The sequence below is a fragment of the Triturus cristatus genome, chromosome 1_2 (genome assembly GCF_964204655.1).
Source record: "Triturus cristatus chromosome 1_2, aTriCri1.1, whole genome shotgun sequence".
Taxonomy (NCBI): Eukaryota; Metazoa; Chordata; class Amphibia; order Caudata; family Salamandridae; genus Triturus; species Triturus cristatus.
Genome location: NC_140580.1, coordinates 795662933 through 795683293, shown reverse-complemented (window position 1 = coordinate 795683293; position 20361 = coordinate 795662933). Strand labels below are relative to the sequence as shown.

The 20361-nt window shown below is 41.2% G+C and overlaps 1 long non-coding RNA gene across 1 annotated transcript; it reads left to right on the top strand.

Moving 5' to 3' along the window:
- Positions 1 to 628: 628 nt before the first annotated feature.
- LOC146868054 (uncharacterized) lies at positions 629 to 2747 on the top strand. The gene is made up of 3 exons (XR_014966175.1): positions 629 to 764; positions 1333 to 1421; positions 1935 to 2747. It is a non-coding gene; the product is annotated as an uncharacterized LOC146868054 (long non-coding RNA).
- The last annotated feature ends 17614 nt before the right edge of the window (positions 2748 to 20361 follow it).

The window sequence follows — 20361 nt, the reverse complement described above, 5'->3', positions numbered from 1 at the left end:
GTATATGTATTGCTGCAGATTAATATTTCTATTCAACAGCCGCGGCCCGTGGAGGGAGTTCCGTGGGGTGGTAAGGCGGGGCAGGGTGGGGGGTTCTAAAAACCGGAATATGGATAATTACAGGTAAGTAGACAATTAAATAAATAAAACGAATTTCGTAGTGCGTGCTGCATCGCAAAATGCGATGCAGCGCGCGCTACGAAACTCGTTTTATTTATTTGATTGTTTACCTACCTGCAATTATCCATATTCCGGTTTTTAGAACCCCCCACCCTTCCCCTCCCCCGCCCCACCTTACCACCCCACGGAACTCCCTCCACGGGCCGCGGCTGCTATTCAACCTAAGTTACTATTGAGACTGGGTTACCGATTCAAGTTGGCGGCCAGAATCGATACTGCTGACTCCGTTAGCCGCACTAATCAAAAAATTAAATATGATGACAAATTTATAAAAGTAATGAATAGATGTGGTTTGAAGATATAAAGTCTTTTGCACACATAAGTTAAATTTCGTTGGGGTGATTTGGCACATATAGATATAACATAAGAAGGATACGGATGACGGAGAGCAGCCACATAGGTCACATAAATTTAGTGAGCTACTCAAGATGGCGGCTGACATCGTTATCGCTGTTGCCGCCCTTCACGCGCTAGTATTTTGGTCTCTCAAACATTAAGAGAGGCACTTCCGGTTACCGGCAGAACATTGCGGCCAAACTGAGGTGCCGGGGATCGGACTTAAGCTCTAACGCTGCTAAATACAGGTATGGACTTGCCTGCGCACTCTGAATTTAAATATGGACGTGGTTACTTTTAAATAGGGATCATGAATTTCTGTAATTTTTTACTATTACCGCGATGCGGGCTCATCTAATACGCAGCCCTTACACCAGCACGAGATTTAAGTCACATCGTGCATCGTTGGTAAGCTTGTTATTGAGCACACGGGTCTTTTGTGATTTCGCTGGTCACTCGTGCACAGAGTTGGTGTACTTGGGAACCCGTTAAGTGTGTTCCCATGGCTATTTCTCATATACTGGGACTTCTTTATATCCAATGGCTTTTGAGCTTGGTAACTGTTTGAACCATACAAATGGTCACGGTTTGAACTTTTCTATTGAAATATACTCACCTTCACTAAATGTTTGTAGCAATGGAACCAGAATTTATCATGGCAGATAACTATAAATGGATAACTTAATGGATGCGTCTGTTGGTGTAATGATTGGAAATGTTCTTCACAAAGCATGCACACTATGCTTTGTGCTAATAATTACATTTAGGAGAGTTATGCCCCACTATTCTAAATAGGACTTTGTTATGTTCTTACAGATATATGCTGTATTAAGCCTTTTTTCGTGGAATACATGCAACTTGCCCATCTATAGTAAGGCTGGGATGGAATTATAACCAGTCAGAAGGTATGTTCTTTACCTTATGGATGGTATCTATATGGATGCGATTTTAACAGGACGTACACCCTATAGATTTCTATTTTATTTTTAGGCACCTAAAACTGTTTCATTTACTTGAAGGTAGGCCTGGGTTCTCACAGTAAGCAGATCCTCATACAATATGCATATGGGATGTCACTTGAATGGTGATTATTAGTTGCATGACTATTCTTTCCCATTCCCCAAAACCTATCATTGGTCCACCCTTTCTGTTCTTAGGGTGGCCATCAATATTGGTTGGCTTGGCATGTTAGGCACCATCAATTGATTGATATATTAATATGATGATTTAAAATGTTTTTGGCAAACGATAAATTGATTTCACTGTCCTATGCTGGATGCATTTGCACGTTCTTTAGGGATATATGATGTGGCTTGATGGGCATAGTTGGGACCACATATATTTCACTTGACAAAGACTGTACTACTGATGCCCGAATGCTTTGGGCTTATACTCTGTTTTTTATATATGTTTTCCAGCCCTGAGGAAGTCGCGGGTGTCTTGTCCCGAACGACGAAACACGTGTTGGCTGGAGTCACAACAAGAAAATCATTAAATTATTCATATTCTCTATGTATTTGCCTTGAAACTTAAGTTATTGACTTGTTATAATCATTGCAATGTGTGCCAGGGCTTGATTCAAATTTTGTACAGATCTGTTGATCTGAATGGTGAAGTGTTGGATGATTACCTCCTCCCTGGGCACCTATAATGTTAATTGAGCTACCAAATACTCACTGCAAATAGTGAGCGCCAATTCCATCCAGGGTACAATCATCCCAATAAAGATTCTTTTGGTGCAGGAAAATGTCTCTTCCTGCACAAACACAGCCCTGCCCTTAGTGCAGTCACCCTTTCACTATGGTGCACTGGTACCTTCATTGGCGCTAGTCAGCACACAGGGTACCAGCGGAAGCAGAGAGAAGAAATGCTCAATATCTATGTAAATATGGAGAATTTCTGCTCTCTCCCTGTCACGCAGCGCAGTGCAGCAAGTTGTCCTGCTGAACCATGTTGCGTGAAATATTACTAAATGTGCCCTACCATGTGCATTTTTATATCATATGTTTGTGACTCTTTTTGAATATGCTATGCGATGCCTGGTTTTGAGCAAATCTTGGCCTCAGGCTGCCAGTGTTTCAACCAAAAATGTGTGACCTGAAGTGGAAGGGAGGTGGCCGCTGGTATTATAGAGTGTCTGTGGGGAGAATTATTAGGGAAGACTTGTGCTTTAGGGTGTCATTGTGATGGAGGACTAATTTAAGAACAATAAAAAATATGTGTACTTTAGGACCAATACATCCAAGCTGAATTTTGTGTGGAAAAGACTCAGAAATTCTAAAAAGCTGCCAAAAAAAGCTGTGAGAGGTGCAGGTGTAATAACTGAAGGATGAAGGCTTCAACACAACTGAGATAGCTCCAGTTGTTGAGTGTCTGCTGCAGCGATAAAACTGAGTAACCTACAGGTCACAGAATTTAATACCAGTGAATTAACTTAGGTGGTTATTGCACATGCTGTAAAGGGAAAAAGGCTGCTACAGTGTGTGGCCTTGGGGTTACTTTTATTTTTGTAAAATAATCCAGAGGTTATCAAAACATTCTGTTTCATATCATAAAGGGAGCAATGATGAAAGGAAAGCAAGTTAATATAGAATCTCTAGTGCCATTACCTGTTTACAAGATTTCTCTGCTCTGGGAATTTTAGGTGTTCTCGGTCTCCGGGAAAACAATGCATGCATTGATTTGACAGAATGTGATGAAGCATCATTTCTAAACGTAACCAGTCCTTAATGTAGTCCTGTGTCAGGAGTGGCATGTACTCAGACAGCGTGACTGACATAATCTGATGGCAGCCCTGTAGAGTATCACAATACAAAAACACACTGGGGACTAAAACAGTCACTGAATGTGATAGCTGCCATTCAACTGGATTAATCAACAATAATGAAGAGCTCCAAAGAGAAATGTACATTTCCTAACTTTTCATATGGTCACAATATAATATAACAGTCAAGAAATAAACAAAATAGTCTGTGACAGGTGACCATGTAATCAAACCTATTTGACTTGTCATACACTCTATCACAAATAAACCTGCAGGTAACTTTCAAGGTGAAACTACTGTTGCCCGTTAACTAAAATGATTTATTGCACATAATATGACATAAGCATGACTTGGTAACTCTGTCCTAAACCCAGATGCCTTGCACATGTTTCAGAGATTTCTAAGGTAGACAGGATACTGAGGGAAACAATCAGAGTTTGCTGGAAAAGATGGGAAACTACCATTACAACACAGTCTTGACCACGCAATGCCTTTACCTCGCAGTCATTAACATGCATAAGTCTTAACCATGCATGTCACTACCATGCATAAGTCTTTACCACACATGCCAGTACCATGCATTATAGGTATATGCACTTACCACACTAGTCTTTACAATGCATTATTAGATAAGTATACAGCTAAGTATATGATATATTTATTTATAGAACGGTAATATTTATTGTATACCTGTGCATTAATGTTCAAACGTTATCATATATGATTTTCAGTAATAGCAATATGTATTTAAAATATATTTTTGTAAAGGTATGCATGGTAATGTTATCCATGGTAAAGGTACTTATAAGGTATTTCTTTGCACATTCATGTTAGTGACATGTGATGTGCCCTGTACTGGTAGTTGCGTTGTAGAAAGCACGTCATAAGGGCATGCTTGGTAAAGGCATTTGTTGTTGCATCATACATCCGGCAGGGATCACTAGTGTATATTTTTGGTGCTACTACACCACGGAACTTGTGATTTCCCCATTCTGCTAAGGCCCCAATTGTAGTAAAAAGTGAATTTATGCCCAGGAATACTAGGTGACTGTGAATAGCATCTCTGAACGGTATCCTTGCACATACATCCAGCTACTACAAGTTAACAGGACGAGGCTTAAGTTAGAGTTCATTTCTTCTGGAGTTTCTTGAATTTAGACCTCCACTGCTCTGAAACAATTCTCAGTAGCTGTCCACTGCCATATGGAACGTATCACCTAAGCTAAAAATGCTTACACCTATTAAGGCCTTCAGGAAACACATACAACTCACTTATTCAGCCAGTTACTGTCCCGAACATAATCTGTATCCACATTATTTTCACAAGCCTATTTTCAGACTTTTTCCATGTTTTTTAAATATTAAGGGCTTTGTTAGAGTTTGGTGGACAGGATACTCCGTCATAAATGTGGAGACTCCTACCAACTATACTCTAAATAGGAATCTAAGGACCTGATTACAAGTATAGTTGCTATGTATCGCACCTGGTAAATAACAATTCCATGGGGTTCGTCATTTATTGGGTGCAATAAATAGCACCTATATCCCATGCGAAATTTCAGCAGGTTTGACCTTCCAAAAATAAATGTAACAAAGGTTGAGGTACCTAATGCATTCGATAATTATTGAATGCATGAAATAACACAGGACTCATAATTCCGACCCATGCATAAACAGGAGCCAAGGCTAGGTCAGAAAAAAATGACTGCCTCATAATCAGGTCCTATGTATCTTATATTGTTTCTTACTCAGTTGTCTCCTACTGTGTAAATACTATTCTATGTGATGCTCTCAAACTCTCACAGGTTCAGGTGTACTATGTACATATGTAAAGTTAATATTAATATAAATTTATCCCCACAGAATGAGGAATTACTGTGCAGCCCCTTTTGTTGTGGGCAACTTTGCAAGTTGAGGGGTATTAAATCTCGCATTTACTGTCTGTCCTGAACTATACATAAATGTAAGTGAGGAGTCTATGTGGAGCTGAGTGTAGGTGTAGGACGGTGCGGAAGGTGGCAGAGGCAATGGGCAGATATGTCCTGGTTCAAGAGATTATTACACAAGGGCCCTGAACCTTAGAAGGCGGTCCCTCAGGGAATGTGAATCAAACATGGTACAGAGATCTCGCCTGCCTGAGGATCTCTAAATAAGGCTGGGAGTCCACAGCAGACCTGGCTGTCCACCAGACTCTAAATGAGCCCCTGAATCTCCTGTTCTTTTTCAGGTATTTTGTTCTGGTTACTTTTTGTATTGTGTGTAAAAGTTTTATTCAAATATTTTTTTGGGGGCCGGATTGTTTAACTGTCTGTAAATGCGGAGATTAAGATCCTGAAGTGCACATAGTGGCATAGACTATTGGTGTATTTAACCTGTGTGATGAATTGATGTGTATGGGTTGTTCTGTCTAATGTGTTATGATTGGATGATGTGTGTTGTTTGCTAGTCAAAAGTACTGTGCAGATCAAAGCAATTGCCAATTACATGACATAGCTGTCCTGCTTCGGTTGTGTGAAATGTGACCTCTCTAATCAGTACTCGTGCAAAATGTTTGTGTGGTATATTGTGACGGTAAGTGCAATTGGTAGTCCAGTGATATGTTCTGGCACATGGCATACCTGAATTGTGTTAGAAATACAATGTATGTCATGTCTAATATGTCATGTTGTATGTTAAACGTTCCTGTGGTAACGATGCAGTAGTGCAGGCAACACAAACTTTATCAGGTTAGTATTTTAGCAGAATATTTGATTAATGCTCAAATCATAATTATTTAAAGTGCTCTAGATGCAGTTCTTGACATCTGGCTATTGCATTACATTATGAAACATTTTAAAATGTTGTTGTTTAACACAATACCTTGTTGAAATCCAATCATGTATGCAGTGACGTAACACAAAATCATGGGAGACCACTGCAGAATGTGATGAGGGAGCCCATAAGTCTCTCATATTTCACAGATATTCACCGACTTTTGCAGAATAGGGCCTCCCAAAAGGATTGGGGGCCCCTGAAGGCTTTGGAACCCCCCTCCCGCGCCACAGGGTCTGTAGGTGCTTGTGTTACATCCTATCATGTACAACATTGTGTCAGGAAGTGTTAATGCAGAAAGGCCTATGCCAATTCTTGTACAGCAAGATCTTTGTATTTCATTAAAAAATGCTGGTCATATGCCAAATTGGTAAAATCTATTGAAATTGGGTTATTATTTGTATTTCCTAGGGGATTGTAGAAGAATATGTTAGTGGTAGGTACTGAGCAAAGTATTAAAAATGCCCTTCAGGCATAAACAAGGATAACTCTAACAATGACTGCCCAATTATGCCTGAAGAGGCCAGAGCAAGAGGAGACAGGGGAGATTAACCAGGGCAAGGTAGGAGCAGAAGAACTCCAGGGGCACCCATTAAGGATTTGCAGAGAGGAAATAAAAAAAAGACCTCAGAGGTTAAAGGTTGAAACGAAGCAAGCACACACTAGTCTGGAAACATTAATTAAAAGAGAAAGTAAAAAGAAGGGAAATAAAAATAAGTCAAAAGGCCCTGTGATAAAATGGATTGAGCGCTTGTTACAACTGGTAGAGACGGAAATGGTAGGTGGTGAAAGTGAGAGAGGAAGCGTGAAGAGGCATCATTAGCATGACAGGAATTTTAAATTGGTCCTGGACCCGGGGACTAAAAGGGTGAAAAAGTGGGTCCAGCATGGCCATAGCATGTAAGGACATCTGGGTTTAGCGGCGGTTACAAACTCATTACCCTGGCAGCCAGTCCATCAATAGCGGTAGTAGAGATAATCTTGGGCTGAGTAGTTTTGAGGTGGATGGTTCCTTACTGGTTCTTCTCTGTTATAATTCCTGTAACCTCTCTGCCCCCGATTCTGTTGTACGCCTAAAAAAGGCTCGCGCTCATAAGGAAAGCAGAGCAGCACCTACTTATGAGCATGAGCCTTTTTTAGGGCCAAGATTATCAACGTTATTGGATATGGATGACTTTCCCATCATCAATCTATCGCAGAAAGTTTTGACCAGTGATGAGCAGGAGGTTTTAAGGAAAGGTTTGAGTTTTGCACCAATAGCTCCCCCCAATACATTTGAACTGGAAAAAGATTTAAAAGTTTTTTTTAGGAAGATAAGATTGAATAGGTTTTTGAGGATAGAGTATACAAGCCTACACCTAACGTAACAGGACTTACACCTAAATCAACTTTAGGTCAGGTAGACAAAAATGTCGAACTATTTAAAAAAATAGATGAAATAGAAATTAAGAGCCTAAGAGAAAATAAGAGCCTAAGAGAAAATAATCACATACCCCATAATAACAATCTAGGAAAGCTCTGAGGTCACTTCAAGAATGCGATCACATCACTATCAAGCCCGCCGACAAAGGCGGGGGGTAGTGGTTTTAGATACCTCTGACTATGAAAACAGAATGAGAAAACTCCTCAATGTAGAAAATCATTATAGACAAATTAGTTTCTCCGGAATTGATGAACTTAAAAAAGAGGTAACTCAGATATTAAATAGAGGTAAGGAAGAGGGGTGGATCTGTGAGAATGAGTACAAATTTATTTTGAACATGCTTCCCGTTATTCAGCTATCTACGGTCTACCTAAGATACACAAAGATGTGCTAAATCCTCCAATGCGACCAATTGTCAGTAGCCTGGGGTCACTCTTGGAGCAGCTCAGTAAATATGCCGACTTTTTTCTAAAACCATTGGTCCAGAAACAGAGGTCCTATCTAAAGGACACTGCCCACACCATTTCTATCTTCGAGGGACAGGGCTTCAACAGGGTGACCCGGCTCTTGCTCACCTTGGACATTGAGGCCCTGTATAATAACTTCCCTCAAGATGACACCATTAGGGTGGTTTCATCAATCCTTGACAATGAAGATTTGAAAGGGGTCAATAAAGATTTTATCATGGCTTGTGGGAGAATGGTCCTAAGGAATAATGTTTTTCTGTGTAAGGACAAGCTGTACAAACAAACAAAGGGGACCAGCATGGGGGCCACCTGTGCCCCCAGTCTGGCCAGCCTTTATGTCAGCAATTTTGAACAAACGCACATTTACAATGAGATGGCACCATAGTATGAAAATGTCACTTGCTGGCACCGTTTCATAGATGATATTATTTTCATATGGAATGGTGCCAGCAGTGACCTGCAGCTGTTCCTGGAATGGTTAAATTTAGGAGATGAGAACCCGGGATTCACTGCTCATTCCAGTACCACAAGTGTTGATTTTTTAGACAGTAGAATAAAAAATGTTGAGGATGTGTTACATGTGGAGCTATTTACTAAGCACACAGGTAAAAACACATTACTACAATACGGGAGCAATCACCTTAAATCACAAAAAGATGACATTCCCTTCGGGGAATTTTTAAGATTGCTCTGTAATTGTACAACTTTAAGAGATTTTTATCATCATTCAGAAACTCTGGAGGGAAAACTAAAAGCTAGGGGGTATCCTAGGAAACGTATTAAACATTCCTTTAAGACAGCACGATTCTACGATCGGGACCAATTAATAGATAGTACTAGAGAGAAAAAGAATAAAGGGTTGGAAAGAATTGTGTTTGTCAGTCATTTCTCTGACATGAGTAATAAAATCAAAAATATTGTTAACAGAAACTGGAAGATCTTAAATTAAGGATCAGAAACACAACTAGAAAAAAACACTATTTCCTTTTAGACGCAATAAGACAATCCGCAATTGCCTGGTGAAAACATATAAAACTGAATCTAAGAATCAGACTACATTAGACAGGCAGAAGGCGTTAGGCAACTACAGATGTGGAACTTGTGCCATATGTCCCAATTGTATAGAAGCCAAAAGTATGGTATTCAATGGTAAAACACTGACATCAAGGACCCTGAATAACTGTCAAAGTAAAAATGTAATATACTTACTTACCTGTCCCTGTGGATTAGGGTACGTGGGCGAGACGAGCAGGGAACTGCGCACACGTTTACTTTAGCTTAAATCAGCAGTAAGGACAAAAAAAGAGAATGCTCCCTTGACTGGCCATTTTTCAAGATTGAACCATGACTGTAACCAAATCAAGTGGTTCATTCGTGAAAAAATCAGTATAAGCAGGAGAGGCAGAGATTTGGATACATTGAGAAAAAAACGTGAACAGTGGTTTATGTGCTATCTGGAGACAATAGATAAAGGTTTAAATTCATGTGAGGATTGGATGAAAATTGCCATTAATTAAAGAGTAGTGAATCGATGGTACTGACGACGTCCTTTTATTTTAATACCTTTAAAAATGCACTAGAGATATATAAAGAATATTTTTATACCAAGGAGTATTACTCGATGGCATCGATAACTCCTTTGACTTTTAACAGTTTTTGATATGTGCCAGAAATAACAGACCACTAATAAAACAATACAGCTTTATTCCCACATTTAAATGAACCGATATTCCAAGCTCTGCCGTGCGCTCTACATGCAGCTAAACACCAGATAAAAGAGATATAAAATATAATCGTCTTATCTCTACATGTAACTGAATCGAGATTTGAGGTGGTGAGGCACATTCCAGTTAGTTAGGCACACTCAAACAAATGTGATCATCTGGAAAGGAAGTGATGTCGAGATTGATGTGTTAGACGCAACTAAAAAAGCTCGGGACTATACACGGAGGAGCGCGCAATATAGAGGAGTAAACAGGGTGATACATTATGTATTGAAATCGGCGTTATGTCTTTAACTCAAACAGCTCCGGGATTCACAAGGTAGATTGCCCTAGCATACTTGGGATAGAAACACTTCTGGCAAGAACAGTGGTAGAGCCAGCACAAGACAAGTGCGATGCAGGATACCACGGCTGTAAATTTATTAAGCAGGGTGAACTTTTGATCCAATCAGAACACGCGCACATCCATTTAAATTTGGCGTGCTCCTGTGATTCGCTGAGACCTACAAACGAAAGAGAGAATGTTTGTGGCCCGACACTCTGCTGCTTTTAAGGTGAGACACCGGAGAGATTGTTCAGAGAAGGAGAGGCAAAGAGGGTAAACATTGAATGGCACTTAGAATTCCCTCAGTGCAACAAGCTTTATGTGTGTTCCCCTTTCTCCATTGGCTGATTTACTCTACAAGCTAGAGGAGACACTGAATTTACAGCCCCTTAGCCGTTTAACTAATGAGGTTGGGAGCGCCCATATGAAGAATTTGTCCTTGACCTAAAACGGAGGTAGGATATGCACTAAAAGTACCCCGTGACAATTCGTACTTATGGAGGATTAAGCTCAGTGAATACATTCTCCCTTCTTTCAGGCTAATTAAGATGAAAGAGAATACGACATTTTAAAGGGGGAGTGGCGCATTGGTTTACAAATCGTGCGAGACAACAGTGGGCCTTAACCTAAAACGTAGGTAGGATATGCACCAAAAGTACCCAGCAACAATTCGAAATTATGGAGGAATAAGCTTAGTGAGTACATTCTCCCTTCTTTCAGGCTAATTAAGGTGAAAGAGAATACGACATTTTAAAGGGGGAGTGACGCATTGGTTTACAAATCGTGCAAGACAACAGTGGGCCTTAACCTAAAACGTAGGTAGGATATGCACCAAAAGTACCCAGCAACAATTCGAAATTATGGAGGAATAAGCTTAGTGAGTACATTCTCCCTTCTTTCAGGCTAATTAAGGTGAAAGAGAATACGGCTTTTTAAAGGAGGAGTGACGCATTGGTTTACAAATAGTGTGAGACAACAGTAGGGGCATATTACCTATACTCATCAGGTGAGAAACATAAAAAAGAGTTCATAATATCCCAGCAAAAAAGGCAGGCATTGTAAGATAACAAAGGGATTGGGATCAAGTTTTTATTTTCAGAATACGGTAGGACTAAATATAGGCAAATAGAAATCCGAACAAACAGAACCTGCAGATGATGGAGGGATCAAATATACCAAAAAATCTCTTATTCTAAAGAGAAAGGACATGAAAGATGTCCTTTAAAAACGAGAGATATAATAAGATCAGGAGAGGAGGTGTAGTGGATATTCGTTATATTTGGGTCTGCCGCAAATGGTAGTACATGTATAATGTTGGGACGGCAAGATAACAATTGGGTTCTTTACATTCAGTGAAAATGATTCAAATTGACAAATGAATTTTGCACGAAGACACTGTGAAACTTCTCTAGCACTTGATACATGACATGTGATGGCATAAATGTCTCTATGAAACTATTCTAAATATAATATGACATAAAAAAGGTTTCTTTGATTATGAGGGTGTTTTCTAAACACAATGCTTTTGTATATTTTTGTTTTATACAGGATTTTAACAGGGGCTATATAACAAGGTGTACAAAGATACTTGAAAAAACTTTGGTCTTGAAAAAGATGGAACATTAATAAAACCCATCGAAATGCGTCGACGCATTACTGACATAATCCATGGGAATACTTGGTTCTGTAGATACTGCAAGAAATAGTATATCCAGGCCCAGTCATTAAATGTCCCATAGGATATGTTGTATGAATGACAAAGTATATTGTCAAATAATTTTTTCTCTCTCTTTTTATAATTTTTGTATTGTGTTATGTTGTAATTTTATTGTACTATGTGGTTTTTTTTTTAAATAAATTGTCGCATGCATTTTGTGATTCTTAGGATGTGAGATAACTCTTTAGGAAAAATTGGAAACAAGTGTTTTAAATAAAAGAAGTATTTGTGATAAATCTGAAGTGGCATAATAGAAATGATTTAAAGGTGTTGGGGGAGTTGAATGTACGGGGAGTATTATCGTACCCATACATAAGTTTGACTTAAGTGTTTGTTATGCCTTTCTTTATTTGTTCTTCGCATAATCCAAGGTATTACTTGTTTTTGACTTGCTAATAGGACTCCAGTCCCTTGGCTGTTACAAGGGGTCTCTCTCTATCTATATATGCCCACAGAGTAAATGCAGCATGATGGAGCAGAAATAGACCATGTGGACTGGAGTCATGGCACATTTATGATGCCAAATATGGTCCAGCAGTGCCATGGAAAGAAAATTCCTTCGTAGGGTTGAAGGTATTCCATCATTAATATAGTTTAAACAAATATTGTGAGACACAAGTATCGTGTCAAAAATATTGAGTTGTAAAAAATATCATGGGACAGAACACAGAAGGTAAGAATATGAATATTAATAGTGTCAATTTTTAAAAAATATAGTCATATATTATGTCATTTTTTTAATCATTTATTTGAGTTTTCTTACTCGTTGTGTTATCAGTTGTTCAATGTTCAGTATCTTCAATTATTTTTTTGTGTTTTTCTTTTTGATTTGGCAATATATTTGACGTTCTTTATTTAATTAATTCATTGATTTTCTTAATAAAATAAGTTTTGTTAATTTGATAATGAACAATGTAAAAAAATGTTCAATTATTTCTTAGAAACATTTCAAAGTATAGTCATTTATTTTATGTTATTTGGTTGATTAGATAATTAATTGTGGTAAATATGTAACTGCTTTTAATAGTTTGGATGAAAAACAGTTATGGTATGTTGAATGTTTTTGGGATAATTACATTGTTATTATTTTTAAAAATATTGTGTTTCGTTTATCTTTTTGCTATTAATATATTTGTATCTGTTGTTCTTTGAACTTTAGAGTATTATGGTTGGAAGTGTTTTAAATCTATTGTTCTAAATGTTTAACAGATATGATTGTTAAAATAATTTTATGTATATTTGTATGCGTAATTAATATTTATTTGTAATTATTTATATAAATGTTATAAAGTTAAATATATTTTAAATGTGTATGACAAATCAAGTTTGTTTTAGATAGATAGATAGATAGATAGATAGATATACATATATATATGTATTACCTACTGGAGGTTGCCAGTATGTAGTTATAGTTAGGACCAAGTTTCCATAGGAAGAGCATTTTTGTTTTGCGTATAACTTTGACGTCGTTTGATGAATCTTCATGAAATTTTCCAAACAACTACTTTGTTCATATCAGCTCCTATGTAGATTGGGGGTGATTCGTCAAGGGGGGGCCGAGAAAAAAGGGGGGGTCCCCAAACGTGTTTTCTCCAGGTTAATTTCCATAGGAAACTTTAGACAAGGCTACAGGTCGAACGGGTGAACAGAATTACCCCAAATTTGCAAGGAAGAAGGGTCTTGGTCTAGAAAGCACGCTTTTGTTTATTTGGTGCAAATCCGTTCAGTAGTTTTGGAGACATATCAAAATTTACAGATATCGATATTTCGGAATTCTGCCATCGGATTGGCTGCGGTGTTACAAGCACGAGCTTGCTGCTTATTGGCTGTGAGCGGTGCAAGCGGTTGCAACTAGGACGTGTTGGCAGCCATTTTGGGATTCTGTCAAAGCGAGTAAGGGGAAAAAAGGGTGAAAAAAGTAGGAAAGAGGAGGTTAGGAGCACTGTAACCTCTGTGGGGTGTTTAGGGTGTGCTATACAGGGGTGTGAAGTGAAATACTCATCCCTATCGGGCTGAAAGTGCTGGGCTATGGAAATTAAGTGAGGTATTGCCTAGCGTCTGATGCTGCAAAGGTGAGCTGCTGCGGGACTCGGGGATTAAAGCGTGAGCCCAAACTGTGTGTCTTATGTTGTGAAGTCAGGTGCCCTCTCCGTTGCACCACACCTGTGGAAGTAGTGTCAGCATGTGTTTATACCTACTAGGACAAACTACTGAGCCCTACTGGTCTGAAAGTGCTGCGGTACGGAAAATATGTGAGGTATTGTCTAGAGTCTCATGCTGCTAAGCTGAGCTGCTGCCGGACTCGGGGAGGAAAGCGTGAGTCCAAACTGTGTGTCATATGCTGCAAAGTCATGTGCTCTGGCCGCTGTGCCACATCTGTGCAAGTAGTGTCAGCATGTAGTTATATCTACGCAGAGGAACTTTTGTTTCGAATATTGTAAGTTGTGTAGGTGTTAAGGGGGTGTTATACAGTAAGTGCGAAGGTAAATTCGCTCGTATCAAATCAATTCGGTATTTGGAAAGTGCAAACTACTCACTCGTATGGGTCTGATGGCGCTGGGGGCGTAAGCTGAGCTGATGCTGGACTCGGGGATAAAGGCGCTGACCTACTGACCCATACCGGTCTGAAAGTGCGAGGTACGGAAATTAAGTGAGGTATTGCCTAGAGCAGGCGTCTTCAATCTGTGGGGCGCGACCCCCAGGGGGGGCGTGAAGACATACAAAGGGGGTTGCGCATTCCCGATCGCACTCCTGCATGGAACTGCCTGGATCCGGAATCCAAAACGTTTGCTCTTTGTTTTGGATTCAGAATAGTGCATTTCAATAGGCTCTCTGATTGGAGGACATCGTGAAAGAATGCAACGTCATCCATGACTGTCCTCCAATCAGAGAGACTGCAGGATGAACATCAGGAAATGCCGGGCCGGGAACTGAGGCCAGAAATATGCAACTGTGGAATGTGCTGAAGTGCTTCGATATTATTTTGTCCCCGCTTCCTTGCACTCTGTCCTGTTGCCTATCCCGGTCTTTCTCGTTGCTGCTGCTGTGTTTTTTCAGCTGGTGTCCTTTTCGTGCTTCTTTCTTTTATTGGCCTTTGCAATCCTCTCTAAGCTGTTTCCATGTTGCCAAGGCAACCGAAGCTTCGTAGAACTTGTAAGTTAGCTGCCTCATCCACCATGCCCTGGCTTTTCACCCCGCAGACATACACACAAACATCCACGCACACTCATTCTTAGCTACATGAATTTTCCTGCTTGAAACTGTTTCCCACAATACTTTCTTCCTACTTGACGATTCTCTCATTGATGTTTTTTTGATTAGGTAGAATATTACGTAGGCCAGGCAAAAAGGGCTGTTTTAATAAGGCATGTGTATATTACCCTCAGGCCTGTTTTGGTTGCTAAATTTCAAGGCCTCTCATATTATTTTGTATATTGTTTTGGAGCGCAGTTAAGGCTCCGAAGAGTGTCAAAGCGCTGCACGAGGAGACACACAGAGTCAATCATGGAGCCAGACTTTGTAATTTAGATTCTGCTTTTTTGCTTATATTGAATCCTATGAACCATAACAACAAAAAAGCTTGAGGACAATCTGGATTAAAGGGTTACTTTACCCCAAACTTGCTAATGCTCCTCAAACTTTGCATAAGGAGGTAGTGAAAAATAAGGGCAAATACTTGGAAGATGATGTAGAACGATGAAATAGGAATAAACAGACAAATAAAATAGAAAACCAAACATACTGTGCCTATACATACAGAAGAAATATTAGTGCACAACGCGTACCATAATACCATAATATGTTATGAATGCAGATGGGAGATGGGTCAATGCGAGGCCGAATGGAAGGCAAGGAGAGAGGTACAGAGCGAGAGACAGAATGCGGGTATGAGAGGGGACTGGAGAGAAGGGGCGGATTATGTGAGTGAAGTGAGCAGATGCTGGGTGAGAGACGTGAAAGAGTGCGAGGGTGAGAGGAGACAGCTGAGAGTTCGGCAAGAGAGGGACAGAATTCTATTTAAGAGGTCAGGGATGAGGAGAATTGTGAAGTGGCAAAGGAAGTGCGGAATGGCAAGAGGAGAGGTGAGGGCAGAGAGGAGGGCTACTGTTGAAGGGTGAGAGAAGATAGATGAGAGGTGATCTATGAGCTAAAAAAGAAAATTTGATGCAACATAGGTGAGGGAGAGCAGCGATAGGGGAAGAGAGGGAATACTGTGGTGGGTGCTGGTTCACCAAGGTGTGGGAGATCAAAGGGGAGATATGAAAGATGAATTGGTAGACTGGAGAGGTGTAAGATACAAATAGATAGAAATTTGAAGGGAGAGATTTAAGATGATAGAGAAGTGCTGAGGGGTGAAAGAGGTGACGGGGCCAGAGCGGCCAGGAGATAAATGCGAGAGACTGTTAGAGATGAGAAGAGTGAAAAGACAGAATGCAAGAGGTGGTTAAAGGAGAAGTGAGAGGAATGGGGAGAATTCAGAAGATGTAAAAAAGGGGTGAAAGAAAATGGTCTGCAAAGGGATCCAGGGTTGGGAGAGGTGAGAGGGATGGGGATGAAAGGGATGGGGATGAGAGGAAAGAGGCATGAGTGAACTGCTGAACTCATCACAGAACCGCCAGGGTTTTAAGGGGGACCCCTGCTGCTCCCAAACCAGGACCAGGTGAGTTTCGGATATTTATTCTCAAAAGTGTAAATCTGCAGCACCTCTGGGTCACCGGGTGACCCTGTCTCAGGATTTCTTTTTTGGCGTGGACATTGATGCCAGCGGAAACAAGAGAGGTGCTTGGTGCGTCTCGCCCCTTCCCATGGTTGAGTGTGCGTTTGTGTTCTGTCTTAGTTCAGCGTGCCTCTCTCTCTTAATCAGTGGACTCTTTCATACCACTCTCTTGTGACTGTCGTCAATCTTTATCTCACACGCTCTCTTTTTAAATATTTTGCCCGAATACTTGTCCTTTTCCTTCTCTTTAGAAAGTCTGGACCAGAAACCAGTTTCACATAACATTCTTTAAAAAAACACAGCATTGTTAAAAAGATTTGTCCTGACACCAAAACAGACTTTTACTCAGTATGTTGGTGTTGCTGCAGGCAGAAAAAACAAATACCGCCACTACGAAAACAAGCATTTTCAATTATAGTTGTTTTGATGTTTATATATTTTGAAAAGTTGTTCGCAGCATAGAGTAATTGGGGCTTCATTTAAAGGAGTGGAGAGGAGTGCAGGGTCCAAAGGATGGAGAGCAGTGCAGTGTCCAGAGGGCAGAGTGCCATGCAGGTTTGGTAGGTAACAGTGAATGGGCCGGGTTGAGCAGTGGTGGTTAGGCTCAGACTGCCCTGGTTATAGGCAGGGAGGGACACTAGAATTATGCATTTTTGCTGCTGCTGTGTATTCTGCATAGCTATAGATTTGGTGATGCACGTTCCACACAGCTCGTTCCACACAGCTATAGATGAGCCTCAATTTGTGAAGAACATTAATGTTTGTCAAAAAAATTGCAGTCTAGGCTCTTCTGCCTACTAGCCATCATTTATGTGAGATTGGGTTCTCAGCATTGGCAGTATTAAAGACGAAGTACAGTTCAAGACTTGAGGTGGAGCACAGATTACATCCACAAATTGACCGTTTCTCTGGACACAGGAACACACAAACACAATGGATGTATGACGTTACTACGCCATCCATTACCCCGCAGTAGGTTACAACGTGGACGTTACATCGTCTGCATTGTTACCACGGAGGGCTTTACATCGCGAGTCGTTTCTACGACTTGCGCTAGGTGGCACGCTGGACTTAGGAATAGTATAAATTACTATTCCTACTCCAGTCAGCGCAACAGCAGGGAATGTGTTGGATTTAAAATCCAACATATTCCCTGGTGTTGTGCGCCATCTAGCGCAAGTCGTAGAAACGACTTGCGATGTAATGCCATGCGTGGTAACAACGTGGACGATGTAACGTCCGCGTTGTAACCTACCCGCGTGGTATTACCAGCGTTGTAAACGCTGTTTCCCAACACAATAGTTCAGAAATGTGTTATTCTCCAAATAAGCTGTGCCAAATTATGTTGTGTTTGGGAAAAATAATGTACCGTTGTGCGTTTTTGGGTAATTCTTTTTGGAAACTTTTTCTTTGAACTGTGTAGTATGCCTCTGAACCAAAGTCACCCACAAACCTTTGATTTGCTAAACCCGTTTCATATTTCCCCACAGTAAAAATGATTTGCCATGGGAACGGGGGATGTTTATGGTTGTCGATGATGAAGAGTACCAAGGCTGAAATTTTTGTCAGGAGGGGGTCCTTACGCCTGAAAATTTTGACAGGGGGGTCTCGGCATCCAAAAGTTTGAAGACCTCTGGCCTAGAGTGTTATGCTGATAAATTGAGCTGCTGCTGGACTCTAGGATGAAACCGTAAGCCCAAACTGTGTGTCCTATGCTGTGAAGTCATGTGCTCTGGGCGCTGTGCCACACCTGTCCATGTAGTGTCAGAAATATTTTATACGTAGTAGGAGGAAGTTTTGTTTGGAACACAGTAACTTGTATATGGTGCTGGTAAGTGATCCGCAGCACTTGCAAAGGCAGTGCACCCAGGATATGCAGCAGACATGCAAGGTATAGGTGGACGTGAATGGAGTCGGCCATGTGTTCGGAATGCCCTGCTATGCGTCAGTGGCTCTGCTTGTAGCTGCACTGGCTTGCCGTGTGCCAGTCTTCTAAATGAAATGGCACAGCTTGGTGCAATGAGCGCAGGGCAGGGTTGTGGTGGGAGTATGTGTGAAGGCCATTTCATGCATGCTAACTACGACGAAGGACTTTTGAGTGTGGGATGTCCACTTGTTATTCTCAAATGATAATCGGGCAGTGGGTAGTGTGGGAGACGGATGCAAATATTATCGTATCTGTCAGGGGGGGCTGGCTATTTGCAAGTTCCTTCTAGGAGCAGCAGATGTGTTAACGGAAGATAGCTCAGACAAAGAACCTTTCATCCTTACAGTAACTTCTCCAGGTGCATTCATACAGGATGTGCACAAAGGCCGGTTGTGGGTGTTGTGGGATGTCTGCGACCCTAGTCATCATGGATGAGATGCCCAGCACGTGGCACATGGGCAGGTTCACTGTGTGTTACGTTGCCAAAGAGCTGCTCCTCCCTCCAATGAGCCCCCACACTTTTGTGCGCTGTGCTGTTGTATCCCTTGCACTCCTTCGGCACACCTTTGTAATGCCTATTGGCGCATGTCCTGCAGCATTCCAATCACACCGTGACACTGCCGTTTGGAGGTGGTGCATGCCACTTTACATCATCGACTGCTGCGGCCCTTGTGGCGGCCACAGCAGAACACAGAGACACACTTACCGTACTTCTTGCACATGGACATGTGTGAGACACCCCGTTCCCTTTGCCGCTTGTGCATGCAGGAGGATGCATGTGTAGCTACATCTCCAGGCTCACTGCCAACGCTGAGGTGACATGGTAACGTCCGCAGAAGACAGCACACTGTGATGTTGCAGGGCCGGTGCCTATCATGCTAACACAATGACCACACGGACATACTTGCTCAGATGCGAGTTCGGGGGGCATTAGTGGACCTGGGGTTGTTGCGAGGAGTGTTATGGCCCTCATGGGTATCCGTGTATCATACTCATTGACTCTGTGGCACCTGTGGGTGTTCAGGTGTGGCTCTTGGCTGTGTTCCTTTTCATGCTGCAGGTAGTCGTCCTGCTTAGCACCAGCTGAAAGCAGGTGTAAAATCTCTGGTGCTAACGTGGCTTATCGCCGGAATTTGTTTTGCTTTGTACTTTTTGGCTTTCGTTGTGAAAGTTGTGATGTGGTTTTTTTGTGTACAGAAAAATAAACAAACTGGGCAGTGTATCCCATCAAGATCCAGCACCTGACCCACTATTCCCAATTAACATAAATACAATGAGATTTTTTTTATTGATTTTGTGTGTACACTGTAAATGCACCCACTACCACAGTGGAATTCAATACAGGATTTTAGTAATTAGAATAGATCGCAAAGATGCACCTCGTGTGTTTTTGCACGGGAACGCCTACTCTGCATCTCATTATCAGCACTTTAATGCAACTAAAGTTGAGAGAAATCTAGCACACTATTCAGAAGCTGGTGCAAACTGCAGACATCACCAGTTTTCCCGTGATAACGGCCCCAAAATTTAACACCATGGTGAACACCACCAAATAACAGTAATAAGAACGAGAAAGAGTAACACAGCACTTAACACCTAAAAACTTTATTGAAATTTAAAAAACTCAACACAACAAGGCAGAAGACTCCTGTCGGGTCCAACAATGTGGAAGACACAGCCTGGAAAATGAAGCACAAAATAAGGACGTGTGTAATACGCATATCAGAGGAGTGAGACACAGAGAAAGAGGGAAGGAAAGAAAGGGAGAGAGAAAGGGAGAAGGGAGAGAGAGAGAGATAGAAGGAAAGGAAGGAAGAGAGTGAGAGAGAGGGAAGAGAGGGAAATGAGAGAGAGAGAGACACTGCCAGCCCTGCGCAGCCATGACCAAATAATTTCCTGCTGCCACCGGAGTGTCTACCAGTGGGCACTCCACGTGCCCGTCAAAGCTCCGCGGCCTGGCAGATCGCACA